This window comes from Aythya ferina (assembly GCF_964211825.1).
Source record: "Aythya ferina genome assembly, chromosome: Z".
NCBI classification, from domain to species: Eukaryota; Metazoa; Chordata; class Aves; order Anseriformes; family Anatidae; genus Aythya; species Aythya ferina.
Genome location: NC_140299.1, coordinates 2,216,908 through 2,237,050, shown reverse-complemented (window position 1 = coordinate 2,237,050; position 20,143 = coordinate 2,216,908). Strand labels below are relative to the sequence as shown.

General features: G+C 38.0%; 1 protein-coding gene across 3 annotated transcripts in view; it reads right to left on the bottom strand.

The window, feature by feature from the left end:
* Positions 1 to 20,143, bottom strand: part of DYM (dymeclin) — a 160,186-nt gene that overhangs the window by 42,740 nt on the left and 97,303 nt on the right. The window lies entirely within an intron of this gene.

Sequence of the window (20,143 nt, the reverse complement as noted above, 5' to 3'; positions counted from 1 at the left end):
TCAAAACACATAGTACCTTGAATGTTTGCCTCTGTTCTGTTCTCCAGACTTTGTCCCTGGCCTTTCTTTTAATTCAGCATCAAAGAACACTCATAATAAATGAAAAAAGAAATCTTTTGTAGTGCACTAAGCCATAACACTCAAGATAAACTTGTAGAGCTTTTCATCTTGTCGATGGCTCTGACACATCATTCTGGATGATTACTGAACTCAAACTCTCCAAGCTGAACAGCCTGCCACCAGGTACGAGCTGGCATGTGTGTTGGCACTGTCTAACTACGGGCAGCCTGCTGGGTTTCTCTCCTCGGGCTGCACATCAGGATATGCCTGATGAGGTTGTTCAGGCTGGAAAGCTGCCCTCCCCTGGGACAGGGGAAAAAGGCAAATCTACTTTGTTCCTATCACTAGGTCTCCCCACCACATCAAAGGTCAGACTTTACAGGTCTGGCAAGAATGTGAATCATGCCAAACCGGCTTGAGTTTTTCTGCTGGGTACGAACACTGAAACCACTGGCACTTGCTTTTGCTGATTACCTGCAAAGTAGTCATTTTCTGAGTTATCATAAGGCACTTAAATACTTCATAATGAGGCTGTACTTGCAACAGCATTTTGTTGGACTGTCATTCAATCTGTACCCAGCTGAGTTATTTTCTATTATAGGGTAGCATTGCAGGAATCATCACTTGTCAGATAAATGCCACTGCTCTTACCAAGGCAGAAGAGACTATAGGAACTTGTCACTATCCTGGTTAGACTCATATAAAGAGTAAAAATCTTTGCTACCACTTTGCTCTGGCTACTTACAATTCAAAGCAAAGATATGTAATGACAGTTTCTTCCTGAAAACATAGATAGGGCAGAAGGCTGCATCATTCCCTGAACCCGCTCCTCCAGCCCTTCCACTGCACTGAGAACTGCAGAGAAGGGGAAGCCTGTTCTCATACTGCTGCTGAAACAAAGCAGCACTGCAATCCAGTTACCCCACAGCTTGTCTTCTGCATATACAAAGGAAATTTGTGATGACTTTATTTTTTTTTTTTTTGCTCTCTTGAAGAAACAATATTTGGTGTGTGCTCCAAATGAATTTTATTCTTTAACAACGATGTCTGGCTGACTGTGGAGGTCACAGGTTCTGTTCTGAACACGAGGATCTCCTCTCTTTTAATGACTTTACCTCAACCACCGTAGCTAACAATATTAGCAAAAACCCTTACAAACCTGATCACTGCAACTACTTAATCTGTCAATGGGATCATATTCTTCTTTGACAGAAACAATCCTTACATTCAAAACGCAGGTGGTTCCTCTCTGGTTTTCTAGTTAGAATGCTTAGAAATAGTATCCCATTTAGATGCTCTGAAATGCATATAATTAAGAATACTGGACAAAAACTGAAATAATTGCTTCAGCTGGAATCTGAAAAAAAATAATCTAGATCTGGTTAACTCATCAGTTGAGTGATACTTGCCAATCAACTTGGACTTATTTCAGAATATGCTATATTATGGTGGCATTTTAAAAAGCTCTGAGCATTAGATTAATTGTAGCAGGATCTAGTGGCTGAAATGCTATCCTAAGCCAGAGAGGACATAACTTGTGCAGACTTCCTCTGTGATCATGCATAAATCCCACATCCCTTTGTGCCTGCATTCCTTGCCGACAAATGGGAGTAGAGGTACTTCCCAAAATCACCATGTTGGCATCAGCATGCGTACGTTAAAAGAGCAAGGTGTTCTGCCACTATGGTACAGGCACTCCAAAAGCATTTGAAACCAGACAATAAACTTAAAAGAATGCTTCCATTTCTTTAAGACTTTATTTTGGTACCTGTCAGGCAACTCAAAAAGTTGTAAGAAACTGTTGAACAGCTGTCCATCTGGTCTAAGCATACCTTACATGAGGAATTGGAGTTGCTAAGAGCACCTCTTCTATCTAAAGCCTCCCAGAAATATTAGGACTCGGAATCAAGTGAAATCTCTTCAGCTACCAGAAAAAGAACAATCCACTCAACTGCTTTTCAAAAACTAAATGCTTTTACATAAAATGCATTCACCTTCAGACAGGAGAATACAGGTAGTTTAAGCAGAAATTGCTGTTAATGGTATTATCATCTACAAACATGTTATATCACGAAAAGGCAGACTGCTATTGGTGAGCTTCAAATAATTAGAAGTTACCATAGGTTATTGCTTATTAATAGTATTTAAAGTTTTTAAAAGCTGATGGTCAGAACCAAAAGTCTGTTTTTGAGCTACTGTGTTCTAGGTGAAAAATCTGGGACCCAAATGCAGCTACAGTGAAAATTTCTGCCTGTAACTCACTACACCAAAAGCAATCATATATAAGAAGAATGAACTCCATAAGAAACAGAGACATGGGACTGAATCCTAGTATCACTTATATGTTATCTGGAGCGTTGTACGCTCCTATAATTAGCGATTAAAGCATTTGTAAAGGCTTAGAAGTTTTCAAAACAGGAAAAAACAAGCAGAAAGCCAAGGACAGTGTTTGGATTAGACAATGGAGAAATGCTGTAAGAGCTGATAAAATGTCGCGTGCTTTTGTTGCTCTGTATCAACAGCACCAAGCCACAGTACCTCTGCATCTAGATGTGGCGTCAAGAAAGATATAAATAAGGTTATAAAAACATTTCGCAGTTGAAGAGAAAAAGTTTATCATGTTGCAGATTAACTTCCAGACCAGCTGAACCCAGCTGAAGTGCAGAACATGTATCTGCATTGCAAGGCATCATCCACAGCAACCTTGTGAGAGTACTGCCTTGGACTGGACTGGCTGCTATATGAAAAGACACACATTGATTTGGGGGGACAGGTAGACAAGATTCGATCTATCAAACAGCACATTTAAGTGAGAGAGTAGTTAAAAGTAATGGCATTTTCCTATTGCTTGTAATTGACAAATTCAAAATGCCATTCACATTTAAAATAATTACAGCATTCCTTTACAAAACAGTTCTTGGGATAATGCCTCTATCGATAACCACGAGTACTAGCCTTCCCTGCATTTTTATGCCCATAGAAATAATTATATTAATCATTAAAACAAATGTGAAAGGTAAAGGCTTGGTAGCAACTCTTTTGAGATCGAAACCTAGTCAAAAAAGGGGAAGGGAATACAGGCACAGCACTAACATTGCTGTTGGTAATCCTAGGTAACTTTCTCATGTTTCCTCCTCAGGATAGGAATTAAATGTGGTAACTTTTTGCAAAGATTTCAATTTTCCAGCAGAAACAGCTAGGCAAGAGGCCAGGAGCCTGGTCATGTTCTGGTTGCACAAGGAACAAACCAGGCAACAACAAATACAAAAGAGCCAGGTACAGCTCTGGGTAATCTGCACCTCTCCTGTTAAAAGAAAAAGGAACAAACAAGTGATAATGCCAGAGAAAAGAAAATGGAAACAAGCTGACAGGATGAGGAAAACATGACCAGTGCAGAAATGAGAACATTATCTGCAGAAAAAGAACTTGAGTTTGATAAATACTAAAAAGAAACACAAATCCGATGTGCAAAGCCAAGGCAACCTGGAGCTGGATGTTAAACTTTCTGACCATCCTGAAATACCATTGCTGGGTAAGACTTCCACAGAATTTAATGCTTACTTACTGCTAAAAGATACTGCAGTGCAAAAACAGTTCAAAACGACACAGCTTGTGTAACACGATATAGATGTAAAGCAGCACAAATACAAACCCCCATGCAGATGCTTCTAGCTATGTTCCTTACAGACATGTTCACCCCCAAGAAGATAAAGCACCTAAATCACTCTATCAAGGATGTAAGAGCTTGGTGTCACCAAAAACCTGCTTTGGTTATCACAGAATCACAGAATTGTAGGGGTTGAAGGGACCTCCAGAGATGGTTATGGTACCTATCTTTCAGTTTTCACATGTGAACATTCCCAGCGCTTATCCTTTTCAATTAATTTGTCATTAATTTCACTTCAACATTTATAATAATGGAGAAATGTTTAAAAGTTCTGTTATGAATAAATGCAAATTTCCAGTCTCTAAATATTAATAATTCTTAGCTGAATAAAGTAGGCCTCTCCACGTATCATCCTGGCTAGCTTTCCTTAATCATTCCTCATAACTTACACTATGTAACTTCCAGCTATTATACTATAGTCTAAAAAAAAAAAAAAAAAAAACAGAAAGAAAAAAAAAAGGCAAAACTATTAAGCTTTGTTTTCTTTCCTTCTATGCTACTTTATATGGAAAATAACAGTCATTTGAGAATCAGAATTTCAGTCACTTGTGACATTAGGAAGGGACCTATATATGCAAGGGTGGACGTGAGGCTGTCTTTCAGGATGAAGTAAGCTTTGTATTAAGTTTCAGAGAAAGGAACACTTCTTAAGACTTCTGGTAACCTGGGGAAGCCATTTTCTCCACAATTGCAGCCAGTGAATTCAGCAGAGAGATTTTCCCTACAGCCAGCCTTCAGCTGCCACACCAGACGTGCCATCACAGCAGAACTGATCCAAGCACTACTGCTCCTGCTACAGCCCCGAGCTGCTCCTCAGCCCCTTGCCTGAGCCTGGGTCTCCTTCTCCCCGGGAGCAGGCTGTAAGCCCAGTGCCGCCCTGGTGCTGGGTGGTACCCTGTGTATTTCATAGCAGGGATGCAAGCTGGATGTTAATACATTTCTCAATGACATTCCACATTTTTGACCATTTACCCAGAAAGACGGCGAAGCTCTGTTGCAATCCAGCAAGGAAGCAGTCGCGGTACGGCAGGTCACTGCGTGCTGCTGGCCCTGTCACCAGCAGGGACGGGGGGCTCGCAGCCTGCTGGACACCCCCTGACAGCTTCAGGGCACAGCCACTCACACCTGAGTGGGATTAATGGTTCAGCTGGCAACTGCCAGCTCACTGGAGCAACAGTTCAGCTGAATTCAAGGAAATATTTCAGTCTTGCTTTCAGGATTGAGAACAAAATAATTACAACTTGCTTTAGGCGAAAAAGCACTAGCGCACAAACTTTAACCTCACCTCTTGTCCACATGTATTACAGTGTGATTAGATATTTATTTATTACAAGCTAGGATTCACTTAAATGCAACTTTTTTTTTTCCTTTTCCCTTGTATATATAGTAACAGGCAATCCAATGCAAAAAATAACTGTAAAACTAAGTCTTCTTTGCAACTTATTTTATTTTTTAAATCAGAGATCTAACAGCATCATTTATTTTGCAGCAAGACCCATATACATGGTGCTACGCACTACACAACAATACGTATATGGATGCAGGACACCACTGTCTACTAAAAAGTCCCACTTCTCACTGACAATGCCCTCACATCGCATCGCAGCAATTCTCCAGCCAACTGATACTTCCAGATAAATAACTGCTATAGGTTTCTGCCTGTCGAAACGGCACAACAACAATGCTATCAAAAAGGCAGTTATACAGTTAACACAATCTGAGGAGGAAGAAACTTATCTGCCTAAGAAAACAGCACTCTAGCAGAGATGGGTAATGCAATATGCTAGACCTGCACAATGTAAATAGGGTAAAAAAAAAACACACACGCAAAGGAAAAAAAGGAAGGCACATCATATTGAAGTCTTAATCCAAGGAAACCTGATGAAATAAAGTGGAAATGTCACCTACAATATCAAAGAAATAGATGATAGAGACACAGGCTGACAAAAAGCCTGTACAAACACAATCCTGAACTTACTGGTTATGACAACTAATGGCTTTTAGCAAGAAGTATCTTTCTGCCAGTAATAGGACGCCTTGACATCTGAATTCTCAAAAGTGCAAGTTTCTTTATGATGAAGCTCAATGACTTTAGTTCACAACTGCCAACGCTGCAGGCCCCTCGCTGGCTGAGCGATCAGCGCACACAGTATGCAGAAGCTGCAAAGAAGCTACTTAAAGGAGCTTTAGCTTGGTAATGACAGTCATGATGCTTCAACAGTCTCCTTCCCAGCAACTCCAGAATCTGAAGCAGTGGAACTCACTCTGACTTTAAACGCTCCCAGCTAGCTCTGACTGCCCCCTCAAGGTCGTCTGCTCCCTTTGCCTCTGTGTGAGCCCGATCCCTGTCCCTCAGCCCAGCAATGGGGAGGAAGTCAGAGGAATGCACAGCAAGCTACAGGACGATGCTCTGCTTACCAGGCATGGCTGTGTCACATTCGTGTTGCTGCATTTAGTCGGTGGGGACCACCCACCCTGAGTTGTGGGGTTGAATGCTACCATATTGGTGAGAGAATATGGAGTGAAAAGGTGAGAATGAAGGTTGCTCAGGCGACCTTATAAAGAATGGCCTTTCTTCACTTCTGAGCCTCTTACTGTGATACCTCAATGTTAATTCTTAACACGGAGTATTTTCAAAGAAATTGACCCCCCTCAAAAAAAAAATAAATTAATTAGAAAACATAAAAGCTTGTAATTGTAATCAGATACTAACTTCGTGATGTGAATATGACTTTAAAGCCAATTTTGTCTACAATGGAAAAACAAGTATAGACAGACTGTATACGGAACACCTGTCAAAAGACAAAGAACACCAAATTAACCAAATTAACCTCAGACAAACATTTTGCCTTTTTTTTTTTTTTTTTTTTTCTCACCAGGGACAATCAAGAAGGAAAAATTCGGTAAGCTGTTCCTGATCCATCAGTTGTGTCCACAGAAAAATCCAGATAAATGGACAGCTTCAGTTCATTTTTCATCAGATTATTTCCAGCTAGCCTTATAGATGCTAAGGAGTACTTCAAGCATTGATGTTTCTGGATATTCAGTAGTTAGCTCTTCCACACCTGCTTGTAATGCAGCTATTATGAACTCCAGTGTGATATACTCTTTTGTGTGGAACAGACAAGTTGGCACTACAGGGAATTTCACCTTGATAACATAATTTAACAGCATCCACAATTATAATGATATAAACTTCCCTTTCCTCTTTACAGGGGAATTTCTACAGCTAAATAGTTTCAAATAATTTACTTTATTTTTAGTTACTTTAAGAGAAGCATATGTATCTTGTTTGTATTAGCTTTGGGGAGCTTCCAAGAGAGCTGTCTGAATTTCCTGCATTTTCAGCAGAAAATAAAACCTTCAACAAAATAAACTTGCTTTGCCAAAGGAGTGGAAGCGTGGAGAGAAGGAAGTGCATAAGAAAGCTGGTTTTACATTCATTGTACAAACGAATTCAAAGCCAACCGTTAAGTGACAGAAATCTTATCTTTGTCTATCTATTTTACCGGCAGATATACAGCACAATACCCTGCCTGTTGTATGTGAAACCCAGATAACTTTTGGCCATAGTATTAACTTCTGGGAGAGTAGATATTAAGTGAAAAAGTTGCAGGGCTTATATGGAATAGAACCTCAAAAACTAACCCAGTCAACTCTGATACTGCTTAAAACTGGAAGTAGGGCTGTCACACGGAGAGCAAAGTTTGTTGCCAGACACTGCACTAAATAAGCTTACCATCCTGACACTCACTATCATGGCTTTCCTGAATAATTGACAGAAGAGCAGATTTGCAGCACTCTCACCATTTTTTCAAGCCAGCTCCTGTGTAACCTGGTAATGCAGTGTTTCCCAAATACATGCTTTCACCCCATATCAATGCAAAACACCAGGACAGCCTGCAACAAGGTTAGGTTGGAAGAAAAGCTGTGGTGGTGCATCCCGTGCCAGCTACAACAGCCAGCGAGCAGCCTGCTCCAAGGGAAATCAGGGAGAAGGACACCTGCCAAGGTAAAAAGTCCAGCCACATCAATGCTTTGAAAATTTGTTTGCTACACAATATGACTTCAATACCCGTGAACCAAGAACACATAAATGTGTTTCTGAAAACATGCATAAATCTGAGCAAAGATGCAATTATTTTGTTGGTACTTCCCATGCAACTTCATGGTACTGTGCTTATTACCTGGGCAGCATATAGCTATGCCATGACTCATCACCTTCACCTCTTCTTCCATCCAGGGACTTGCTATCTTTCAAACTCCAGTCCAAAACCACGTTATGATGAAGTATTTCGATTTATCCCTATCCTCCTATGAAATTAGGTTCCCATATCAATCAGAAATTTCTGCTAGACACTGGCCTAAAATCCCTTAGTGTTTCAGTGGTTCTTGGTGATGCTTCACACGCTGACCGCACTGTGCACGTGCTCCCTGCTCACTGAGGATTTTACAATTGGAAAGTCCATTTGTTTTAATTCTTGTACTGCATGTCATTGTGCAAAACTACTAGTGGCATGGGAAATTACTCTGCTGAAACTGTTTGCCAGCTAACTGCTTCACTGAACGAACAGTGAAGTACATTCCCTGCCTTTACTGAGAGCATCTCTTTTGGCAGCACGGCAAAGCTTCATGAGGAGGGACAGCTGGTGACACCACGTGCCAAACCCACAGTCTTTAGGGAGTTATTAGGGAGATGTGATCCACAGGTCTCTCACTTCCTAGGGGAATGCTATGACTACTAAGCCGGTCTGTAACTGGGGGCCTCTCCACTTTAAAAGGAAAGAACAAGCAGCCATTTAGACCCAAAGGGATGATGAGGCACACAAGTGTGGGAGAGAGTCAGGCTTTGGCATTTTTGTTAGACTGGGATTCAGGATCACAGCTGCAGGTGTTTTATTCCAGAGGATGGGACAATGGGCAGTCCCCCCAGCTTTGGCATTTCATCTCAGCCCAGTATCCCAGCTTTGTATTCCAAACTCAATTTTTGGGAACCTCCCATTTAATTCAAGTGCTCAATTCCACACGCACAAGTCTCCTTCCCCAGTAACTTCCAATGTAAAAAGTAAAAGACTAAGAAAGGCATTTACTCAAGGTTTCACTAGCACAGTGAAGCTCCAGCATGAGGGGATCCACTGCAGCACCCAAAAAGGCTGACAGTCCAGGGGCTCCGACAGGGCCCCGGACACTGCCCATGCAAGAACACAGTCATCCCAAACCACGTGCAACTGTGACAACAAAACACAAACAGCATTTAGTAGAACTAAACCCAGTCTTTTTACTATGTCCCACCAAACATGGAAGGCAACTGTTTTCTGGAAAGATGTTAATGACAATGTTCTTGCTAAAAAAATTAACATTAAAACTGTGAATCTGTATTGTTCTCAATCATGCTTGAAATAATAATGAAGTTTTCTCGCTATTGAAAGGAAACATACTCCTTACAAATTCTGTTTCTCCTTGAATTTAGCAGTATTCCCTAGAGGTATGTGAAGATTTTGTTCAGTTTGACTGGTAGAACAGGAAAGGACGAGTTCCACGTGAAACCCTACCTCCACCATACAAAGGCAGGTAGATCATTATGATACAGCTTTTAATTAACAGAACCTGTCTATCTTGAGTAGAGTTCATGGACTTTAAAAATGTTACTCAAGTTAATAAAGTTTCTGATTCCGGCACTCCACATACAGCTTAGCTATAAAATGTCACCAGCAAAACTGTTAGGAGGTGTTATGCAATAATTACTGCTACGTGAACTGAAACCCCGACACTTCCTAATTCATTTTTTAAATTGCATGGCAAGTCTTATATAATACTCACATAAAGTTCCACATTTTGGCATTTAATATATGAGTGCTACTTAATGAAATCTCTAGACCTAAAAGCTTGCTTCTTAAAGATGACTTCAGACAAACGTCTCTGAGGCAAGTGATCCTCCAAAAAGGAACACTCTTAACATTTTTTGCATTCTTACCTTATGTGATATTCAGCTAAGTATAGAAGTCCTTATTTCTACCACAAAGAAGAATAACATGGAAAAATATTACATCTTGCAAAAAAAGACAGCAGATAGATCAATGTGCAACCTAATCCAAACAGTTTTCTTCACACTTTTCCTTCACACCTCCCAAACTTTCCTCTGTACAGGACACCACTGTTACAGGAATGTAAATGATCAGCTATTTCCTTGCAGTCTCTTATACATCATCTCTGGCTATATTATCAACTATTTTCTTTCACCCTTGTTGTTACATTTGGCAGTAACAACTATGGCATTCATTGCAAAACACATACACATCTAAGAGCATGTTTCTAATGAAAAAACTTCTGTCATTCAAAAAAATCACTCACTGCTATAAACCTATCTTTGATGTGTAAGTAATTTTAATTGAGAAAGTATAAAAACTGAATAAATATCAACCCCTCACTTAAGCTGTCAACTATACAGAAGCTGAATTTAGAAATTCTGCACTGGTTCCCCAGTGATTACCTACTGTGGTTCAGCATCTTTGCTGTGACATTCAAAAACCATCATTACTTTGTATGTATGACAGTTGCTTTCCATTGAAAGCACCTCTGAGCATTTTTGACTCTATTTAAGAGAAGAAACATCCTGACCGAGACTGTGGAATCCAAGTCCTCAAAAATGAACATGGACCGCATCACGTTTCCATCATTTCCATAACAATCTAAGTGGAAAACTGCTTATCACTTTGCCTAATAGCATTCACTAAAAATACTTTGAAAACAACCAAATGTCAAGTTACTTGTGAGGAACATTTAAATGCATGGACAGGAACCAGGTGATCAGTGATCCCAAATGCAGCACACGTTTCAGCTGTCTGAATGTAATGTGCAGGAGCTGGGAAAGATCTTACACTTCCTACAGTGCACGTAATGCCAGTGGGAAAAGAGTCAGTGCTACTCACAACGCAGTCAGCAGCCAGAGAACTCTGCATTTTTGCCTTTATGGTAAAATTGCTATTGAAATTTCTGTAGGAGGCGTAAGAAAGTCAGGAGTTTGCAGAGCAGACATTTCACGTCATTACAGTATGGGGATCATCATGCAAGCAAGCAAAGCAGTGTTCTGCCAAGGGCACACGTACTCCTCTCCTGGCTTCTCAGTGTGAGATTACTGGTGTGCTCAAACAAGAAGCCTCGCTGCAAAGGTAAATTGAGTTGAACAAGATATGAACAGGCAATCACCATAAATAAATAAATAAATAAATAATGTAAACAGCCTCCTGAGAATATTAGCCACACTCAAAAATAAAAATATAGTTGATTGAGCTAGCTGCTGTTCATGCAGCAGGTGAAAACATGCACGCAAAACTTATGATGATGGTGATGCAGTACTCTTTTTACATTGTAACTCCTTAAAAGTTAAAAAGTGCACAATACAAATTTTAGGTCCCAAATAACAGATGCTTGACAAGGGATTACAGGGCAAGATGCCCAAACTGTTGTAAATAGGAATATGCTGCTTTATAGCCACCATTTTACCACAGAGCTGAAGAAAATCATGAGGAGTGCTTTTATTTCTTCTGATATATTAGGGTATAATAGCATGGTTAGAAAAGCAATTCAGATATACAACTGTTTATGAGACTACTTTACTTGCATACTATGCTCATCCTAAATCTTTCAGTGTTATTAAATACTTTGAAAATTCAGGAGGATAGATAAAGATGTAAGAAATCTATCCTATTAAAAGGACAAGCTGCATTATTGGTCTTTGAAGTGGTTGGCAATCTAAAGAATCTATAGGTAAGCTCTTTCCTAAGTTATAACAAAACGTTTTTATGTTTTCCTCTTCCCTTGCCATCCCTTCAGAACTGGCCATGGCTTTTAACAGTACAATTTATTCTATAAAGCATAAGATGGATCTAAAAATCCTCTATATGCAAATTACAAGAACTGCTCTCAGAGATTAAATAAAATGCAAATTGGAAGGAGATGAGACATAGCATTTAGAGAGCTGATAGTAGACAAAACAAACACATGGAGTAACTTTTAGATACATGTTTTTACTATATCCCAATTTATTTTAAAGTTATTCCCCTGGACGCTGGGTAAGGGTCCTGCATCAATTCTGATAAACACAGAAGTTGATGAGCAGTGCTCAGCTTCCTGTCTAATGGTCTGGAAGCATACACCAGCCATAGCCTGAATGCTGAAAAATGAACCTTTAACTGAGATTCAGAAAAGCCAAAACCCACAGAAAATAACTCTAGGAGTCTGTGTACACAGCTACCCATTAAAAAAATGAAACATAATCAACAGATGACATTTTTTCAAATGTTGAGGCAAAACACTCTTGATAGAAATATGGAAAAAATGCATTATCCAACTAAATAAAATTTCCTGAAATATTTATGAAGACTCCTCTATTCTGGGATGAAATTTAATTTTGTGCAGCCTGGTTCATTATACACAGCAGTGACACACATAGGTAAGGTAACTGTGTTTGAAAGACAGAGAAGCACTTGTTTATGTTGTACATCTGTCCTGGAGTCAGTCGATTGTTCTACACCACAGTTCTATAAGCTATTGCGATTGTTCACGTACAATTTAGGCAAAGTTTTCTAATGAACTCTAACGATCAGATAGAGTCCACTGCACAGTGTGATAGCGAATCTTTTGTGAAAAAAAATAATTTCATGTTTCTGAAAATTTCAATAAAGTTTTTTTCCCCAGGGAACGTTGACATGATTCCATGGTCCTGATATATCAAAATCCTAAAGATTCATGTAGTAATGGGAAAATCTGCTATTATTTGTTCAGACACCGATTTTTGTTTTTCTCTGCATTGCATAAGCACCTAATTTGTTTGCAAGTGCTGTGAGTAAGTTGATAGTAAGTAATGTAAAAACTTGCCTTTAGGAACTGCAACAGACATTCCCTTTTCAGTTTATTTGGAGAGAATATATGTAGTTGGAACTTTTATTTCTGTTGCAAAGAAAACCTTAACTCTAACCTGAAATGCTACAATCCATCTTCTAAAGAACATGAAGGTTGCTTTTTGTTATCCATAAACTGTTTCTCTAAGGTCAAGTGTTTGGGTTAGCATGCACACAAATGCTCCAGTGGAGCAGACTCCGTACATGCTGTACCAGCTTTGTATCAAGAAAAATGCTGCAGAACATAGTGTCTCTGAAGATGCCATATACTTCAGTGGCAGTCCACAGATCACTCAGCTTTGGCTCAAGCCTAAGTATGTACAAGAGCAATTCTGGAAAACCTTCACCACATTCCAGTAACATATCTGAATGGCAATAAAAAAATCTTACTCCTCTCAACTTTGTTTCAAAGTAGTGCAGGCAATCATATACATTTCCCAGCTGAATACGGGATAAGGATATAGCAGGCCTAAATAAAGGTAATCTATTAGAGCCTTTCCTCTTTATGAATGTTTTAAAAGATACTTCCCTGAAATGGTTTTATGATTGTTATTTCACTGGCAGAAAACTGATGTAGAATGACTTATTTTTTCTTTTAAAAATGTATTTGCCCTTTAAAAGAGTTTGTTAGTTTTTACATAGATTAAGTGCACGTACAAAAAAAATCCCAAGAAAATACCACCTGTTGTTGCTTTAAAATTAAAGTTGCAGGGTTCAATCCTCCGAAGGCGGATATCATGATAAAGACTGAAAACATAGGACTTCCCTTATCCCAATGGATTCATGTGTGTTAGCATACAATTTAATTACAAATTTGTGTAACTATTATTACACAGAGTCCTTTAAGTGCCATGTTTTTATCGAATTCATAGCATGTTAAGCATTATTACGTCTTGTCCAATATCTGGGTAATTCTTCCTGTAATTAATCAATTCTGTGGAAAAAATCATGTTCATAAAATTAATTTTATATATGAAATGTGCAAAATGCTCCTCTCTCTCTTCGTTCCTAAACCATGAAGAAACGAGAAACTTCATGTGAATCACTGATTACATAGAAGAGAAACATCATTCCAATTATTTCTGTAAAAAGCATCAGGGTGACTTCATAATCCGCCCCCCCCCCAAAAAAAAAAAAAAAAAAAAAAAAAAAGAGAGATTGTTCTAGATTTCTGTGGCTGTATCTTACTGACATCTGTTTTTACAGGTTTTTCACAAAGCTGGTTCACAGAGGACAAGAATCCTCCACTTCCAATAGGAGGAAACAAAACTAAATTTCTCTGTTCTACATTTTTTAAATATTGCTTTTTCGGTGGGATAATGAGCAAATTAGTTTTCAGTAAGCAGCCTGTTTTGCTACATGTGATGTTCTTTATGAGCAGCAGGAGAGGAACCAACCCTGGCAGGGTATTTTTGGTTTTGAATTTTTGCCCCTTTCAGTGATTTTCCTTCTCCAAACCATTTTTTTTTCCCTCACTTCATACTAAGACTGTCTTTCAGTCTTATCAACTCATTCCTTCTAAAGAATTCCACTTTCCTTCAGCCCATCATTTGGTCCCTTGGCCACCCACACTGCCAATTAACAGCAGATAACTTGCATGACATTAAAGGTAATATTGCAGTAGGCTGTCCAGGGGGACACTGCATCTCCAAGAAGATAAATTTTAACTTGACCGGACTGTGGTTCTGTAACTTGTACAGGCTCTACATCTGTCAAAAAGGTCCCATTTTAAATTCCATATGCTTCAATTCAGGCAGACTTAAGTAGAAATTTGTCAGATAAACTGTTTCACATGTGGTTTTATCCACAGTCTGAATTGCACTATCTACCGCTTACTGTCTTTTTCAAATAACTGATTTTTGACTTAATTTCAGTTCTCACATTTTCCTCCTCTGGCGATATTTCAAATTCCAGAACACAGATATCTGCAGTGAAGAAATCTGAGGAAGTCTGTTTTTTTGTTTGGTTGTTTTTTGTTGTTGTTGTTTTTTGTTTTGTTCTGTTTTTTTTTTTTTTTTTTTTTTTTTTAAGTCAGTTTTATTAACTTTAAAACAACAACATCCAATTAAAATACTCAAAAAACTCAATAGTTAGCCTATGCCTCCCCATAAAATATGAAGAAAAATGGATGGAAATAGGAGATGAAACATCAAAAAGTTCTAATGTTTCAGCAATATCTCACACAGAAAAAAACTAACGTAAAAAGATTCCAGTTAAGTATTTAGTACCAAACAGTCTGAAAGGGTTTGAACAGATTTCCTTCTGTGTCCATTTCCTTCACTTTATAAGGCTGCATGTTTAAAAAAAGAATTACTGAGATGTTTATAACATATGGAAACATACTTCTGGTTTTTAAGCATTACATTTTTCAATCAAAACCTTGCTTGAGGAACACTAAAAGTTTGTTTTACAACATTGTTGAAATACATAGAAGTTACAAAAATAAATTGTACTCTTTCCAAAAATGCTGTGCTCTTTTGCAGAGCTCTTGCACTGTTTTTTTTTTTTTTGTTGTTGTTGTTTGTTTGTTTTGTTTGTTTGTTTGTTTTTGTTTTTCCTGTTTGTCTATGGATGTTTGACAAAGCACAACCACATTGAACCATCAACTTCTCCTGAAAACCTCTGAAAAAAACCACGCATGTGAAGGACTGGGAGATGCACACACTACTGGTGGCTGCAGTTAGGCTTTCCTGGAATTGATGAGGCCATCCACGGGCCTATTCCAAACATGTTTTGATTTACTTTTTGGCAGAAAACCATCTGAAGACCATAATAACAAATAAAGATGCTTCTGAAGATCAGTACTGTTACTTTTTTCATCCAAGCACTTCAAAATTCTTCATCAGTCTGAACTGAGCAAATGTTGTCTTACAAGGTAGTAATAAACAGCATTTACAGAAGGACTTGTGAAGTCTCTCTCTTAATGGTGATATATTGTACCTACAGCTTATGCTGTGTCACACTCCAGACTCTTCTAAAATCACTGCATACATCAGGATTCTAGGTCTCCCAAACAAAACACAAATAACTGCACAGTAGAAAATCAGTGCACAAAATTCTACTCGTTAATCTGGGGAGGTGTGAATGGGCCCTGAGACAGAGCTCATCCTTTACTAAAACAAATTGTAGCAACTTCTTTAGCTACAATCACCCTCTACTTTATGAACACTTACGTAAGTGGTCTTATCTAAAAATGTCTTCTGAGTACAAGCATGCAAACTAATGTTATCAGTTATACCCCTTTACTGCAAAATAATGACAACGCCCCAGAACTATATAACTAGTAGAGAAGGTAAATAAGAGAAAAGGTCTTGATGTTTGGCCTTCTTCAAATGTGTGTAATGACTAAAACAACTGGCTTTTAGAAGACTCAGCAGCTGCGTGTATTCCTAATGCTGGCCGTTCTTTCCACTTGCCAAATTCTGTTCTCTTGTCTCACAGATCTGAAGAATGAATGATTTTTAATCAGATGATCACAAGATGCTGCTGAAACACTGAATATTCTTAAATCAATACAGGTAATAATATTTATCCTCAGAAATTCTCAACACCCAGGAAAATAAGTGAAAAAACACTGAACGCAGTCTGTGTGTGCAACACAAATACCAAATACCAATGAGACCTTTATATGATACCAGTGAGACTCCTGAATGATGAATGAAAAACATCTCTTTGAATCTGCAAATAACAATGTATTTGTCCAAAAGTCCTTCAACCACAAGCATATTATTAGACACGATAATGCAAAGACGAACAGCAAAAAAACACTAGTCCTTTGTACTAGTACTCGGAAATTTAAACTGACTGAACTTCACTAATATTTTTAGCACAGGACTTTAAGATAGTTTGTTCTCTCTGTTTAAGGATAATTTATGCAGCCTTTTCTCAGGAAAGTTTCCAATTCATTTCAAGGGAAGAACTAAGAATTCAGACAGAAGTGCAGAAATTTGCTATTACTAAATACAAGAGCTTGGTTTAGATTTGGGTTAGGTTGGTTATTTCAGTCTATTCTGAAAAGACTATTTTTTGATGATGTAAAAATAGGGGTATTAGGTAAGAGAAATATTCTCTAAACTAAGATATACTTCATCTGAAGGAGGGTATGACTAATATTTAGAAAATGTATTTATAGCCCTCTGGCTCAATAATGGAGCGGAGACAGGCATACCCAAGAATAACCTGATATTGAAAACGTCACTTTGGCTCATAAGCCATCAATTCAGATCAAAAAGAAGGTAACTTAGTACAAAACAAAATGATCTGCATATTAAATGCAGCTTAAATCGTCAGAATTCACATGCTGTATAGAAACATTACAATATGATACTGGTTTACCATATACCACCTCAGTGAACAACAGCCTAAGAAGATTTTCTTGTGTAATTGTATTTGAAGGTTATTAAAATACCCAGCAAAAGTATCTAAAAATTCATACAACACTGAAGTTGTTCAGACTATTAACTACTGAATGGCTAATGCAATCAAAAAATCTTACCAAGTTACTTAGTGGTATATAATGGAGGAAAATACTGACAAAAATATCATTTAAGAGACCTAGGCAGTGTGCTTTTTGTGAAAAGTAGGTGGCTTCTGAGTTTTTAAAACACAGTACAGGAAAAGAAATGACCCTAGCTTTTCTTTTTTAGTATTTGTCATATATGGACATATCTCAGTAAGGAGTCTTAAATTAATTTGGTAAAAGAACTCCTATTCTGCCAATGGTATATTCAATTCTACAGCTAAACAATTCATGCACATTTTGTATGTACGCAGAACTTACTGATAAGCAGTAGTTTTACAGACTACCAGCTAAACAATGTTAATTGCATCATACTAACTCTATTATGGCTGACCAGTTTATTTGGAAGTGGGTTTAATTTTATTTTTGCATCATTACTGAAGTCATCAGATGATCCCAGGGAAGAGTTCCTATTTCTTCACAATAGAACACATTTATTGGAAAACACTTATGCCTGGTGGCAGGGTTCTGCATTAAACCACTTCTTTAGATAATTAAAAAAAAATTAGATAGAACTGCAGCATATCCATGTAAGTAGAAAACATACTGTGGGAACACCAAAACACCACAGCTCGTATTTACTGTTCAAATATTGTTCACACTGATAGTATATCCTACATGGTGGATAGGCTAAAATTGTAAACTTATTTGCATCTTATCCTTTATCAAAATACATCTGCATCACAAGACATCACAGCCTTAACTGAAATACCAAACCCTTACATGGAATAATAAGCTTGGTTAGTACCCTGGAAGTGGCAGAACAGGATTTATATGACAACATAACAGTAGACAAATATCACGGATAAAAGATTTTAGTCTACTGGTGTTAACTTCATGTATTTCTACAGCATTAATTTTGCTCTAGTCGTTTAGCATGGCCATTACTACACTGCATATACTGAAAATAAAGCTTACTTCATCCTTTTGGATTAATGGTACTATCATCTTTCATCCACTGTAATTTAACTAAATACAGAAAATGTATAAGTTCTAGATTTGTTTCACTATATTTAAAAGAGAGACAGTACTGCAGTTCATAGACCATATTTTAACTACTCTTTAGTAACCCCAAATTTCTAAGATAAATACGGATACTTTACTTTTACAATAAAATTTCTTTCTAGGGAGTAAAGGAAATAGGGGAACCTTTTAACATCTACCCATGCATAGGAGGGTGATTAGTTCAGGACTCTGAGAAACTAAATGAATGACTATTTATGAAGTACTTGCAGCTTTGAATATAATCAACTGTAATAACAAGATACAAGTTACAAAAAAATTCTTTTTGTTGAAACCACTTTTGTAATACTGCTTTTTAATAACCCTCATAATGGCCGAATTAGAAGGACCCCAACTGAAGTCATTCATCCCACATAAAACAAACATTGCTTTTTCTTCTTAGCTTTGTTTTACAAGCTACATTATTTCCAGATGACGCTTGAGGGGCCTAAGAGTTTCAAGAATTAGATGCTTAAATAGACAGCTGCTTTCTATTTACCATATAAATCAAGGATAAATCAAAGAAGAATCTAAATATTGGACTTCGTTTAGCCCATTATAGAGCACAAACTGAGAAGGAAAAGAAAAACGAAATTCAGAAATCTCATCACACGAATGCTAAGTTTAATTCTCATTATTAGTACGAGAGAAAACCTCGTTGACATTTGCAGAATTCCAAGCCTCCATGTAACACTAGCTCTGCACAGCAGGTAAATTTAACTAGATTGGTAAGGAGCCAGAAAAAGTCAGCTCTGACTGGGAACTCTCACTGTACCACCAGGCTTTGCTACTGCAGACTTCCATACATAGCTCACTGCATTCATATCACCAACATGCATTAATTTCTATGCCTCAACTAACAAAGAAACAACAGATTTTGGACAGGAGTTTAAAGGATGGCTCTTCAGATACTTAAGGGGCCACAGTTATACCACACTACAATGTTTCTACCACTGACAAAATTCCTCCACCATTGAAGTGCTGTTTAAGTAATAGTCCTGCACGTGAATTAAATGGAGATACCAGCGCTAGATGGATTATTTTTAGATTTTTTCCTAGCTTAAGCTTCAACTGGATAGAACAACAGGCTTAATTTTTATAGCCAAAATTCAGAAAGAAAAAAAAAAAAGATAGCCTATGTGGCTAGTAATCACCTTACCAACCCTATTTTCTGTTAATGTTATTCCATTAAAGCGACGTAAGGCTGTAGGTAAAACCCCCATGGACAGTGGTAGAGAGAAGAACTCCTAGCAGATGGCAGTGGCGGGTTGCTCTGACCCCTGCCGTGGGTGTTGAGTGATTCTGGAAATGTGCTCCAAGGAGTTTTCATTTAACTGCTAAGCCTTCAAGCCCACCACCAGTAAACAAGAGGTCGGGCTCCCACTGCCATAAAAGCTCTTGTCCCTGTGTTGCATTAGATGATGCTGAAATAAATTTAGAAACCTAATTACAACTATGTAGCCAAATACATACCAAAGACCCAAGTGACAATGCATATCAAACTGTTTGAAACTAAAACTGATCCTACAGTTGGTTTTATTTTTTTTAAATTGAATTAGGGACTGAATTCTGAATCCCTGACATAAGCTCACCAAAATTCAGAACTCTCCCTCCCTCCCTCGACATAGTTAAGGAGAATCCCTCATTACCAGCTGCAGCATACCAACTGTCAAAGTGCTCAGAAATCATGCACAATCCTACGAAATTCTTGAAAAGCAACAGTTTGGGCAGATGGTAGCTCCAATGACAGGTCTGATGTGCTATTTTCTGAGGGAAGTTATCATGCCTCTAGGTATGCTGCTACATATATTTGTATCATGATATAACAGATGACATTAGGTTGTAATAAAATTACAAAGAAAAATCACTGATATGTTTACCGAAGTAATTTGTCTTTATTTGAACTTAAAGACGCAAAACACTCTATTATTTTACTACCAGTTTTCTTGTTGGTTAAAAATTCTGGCAAATGTGCTTTCACTGAACGTAAGAAAG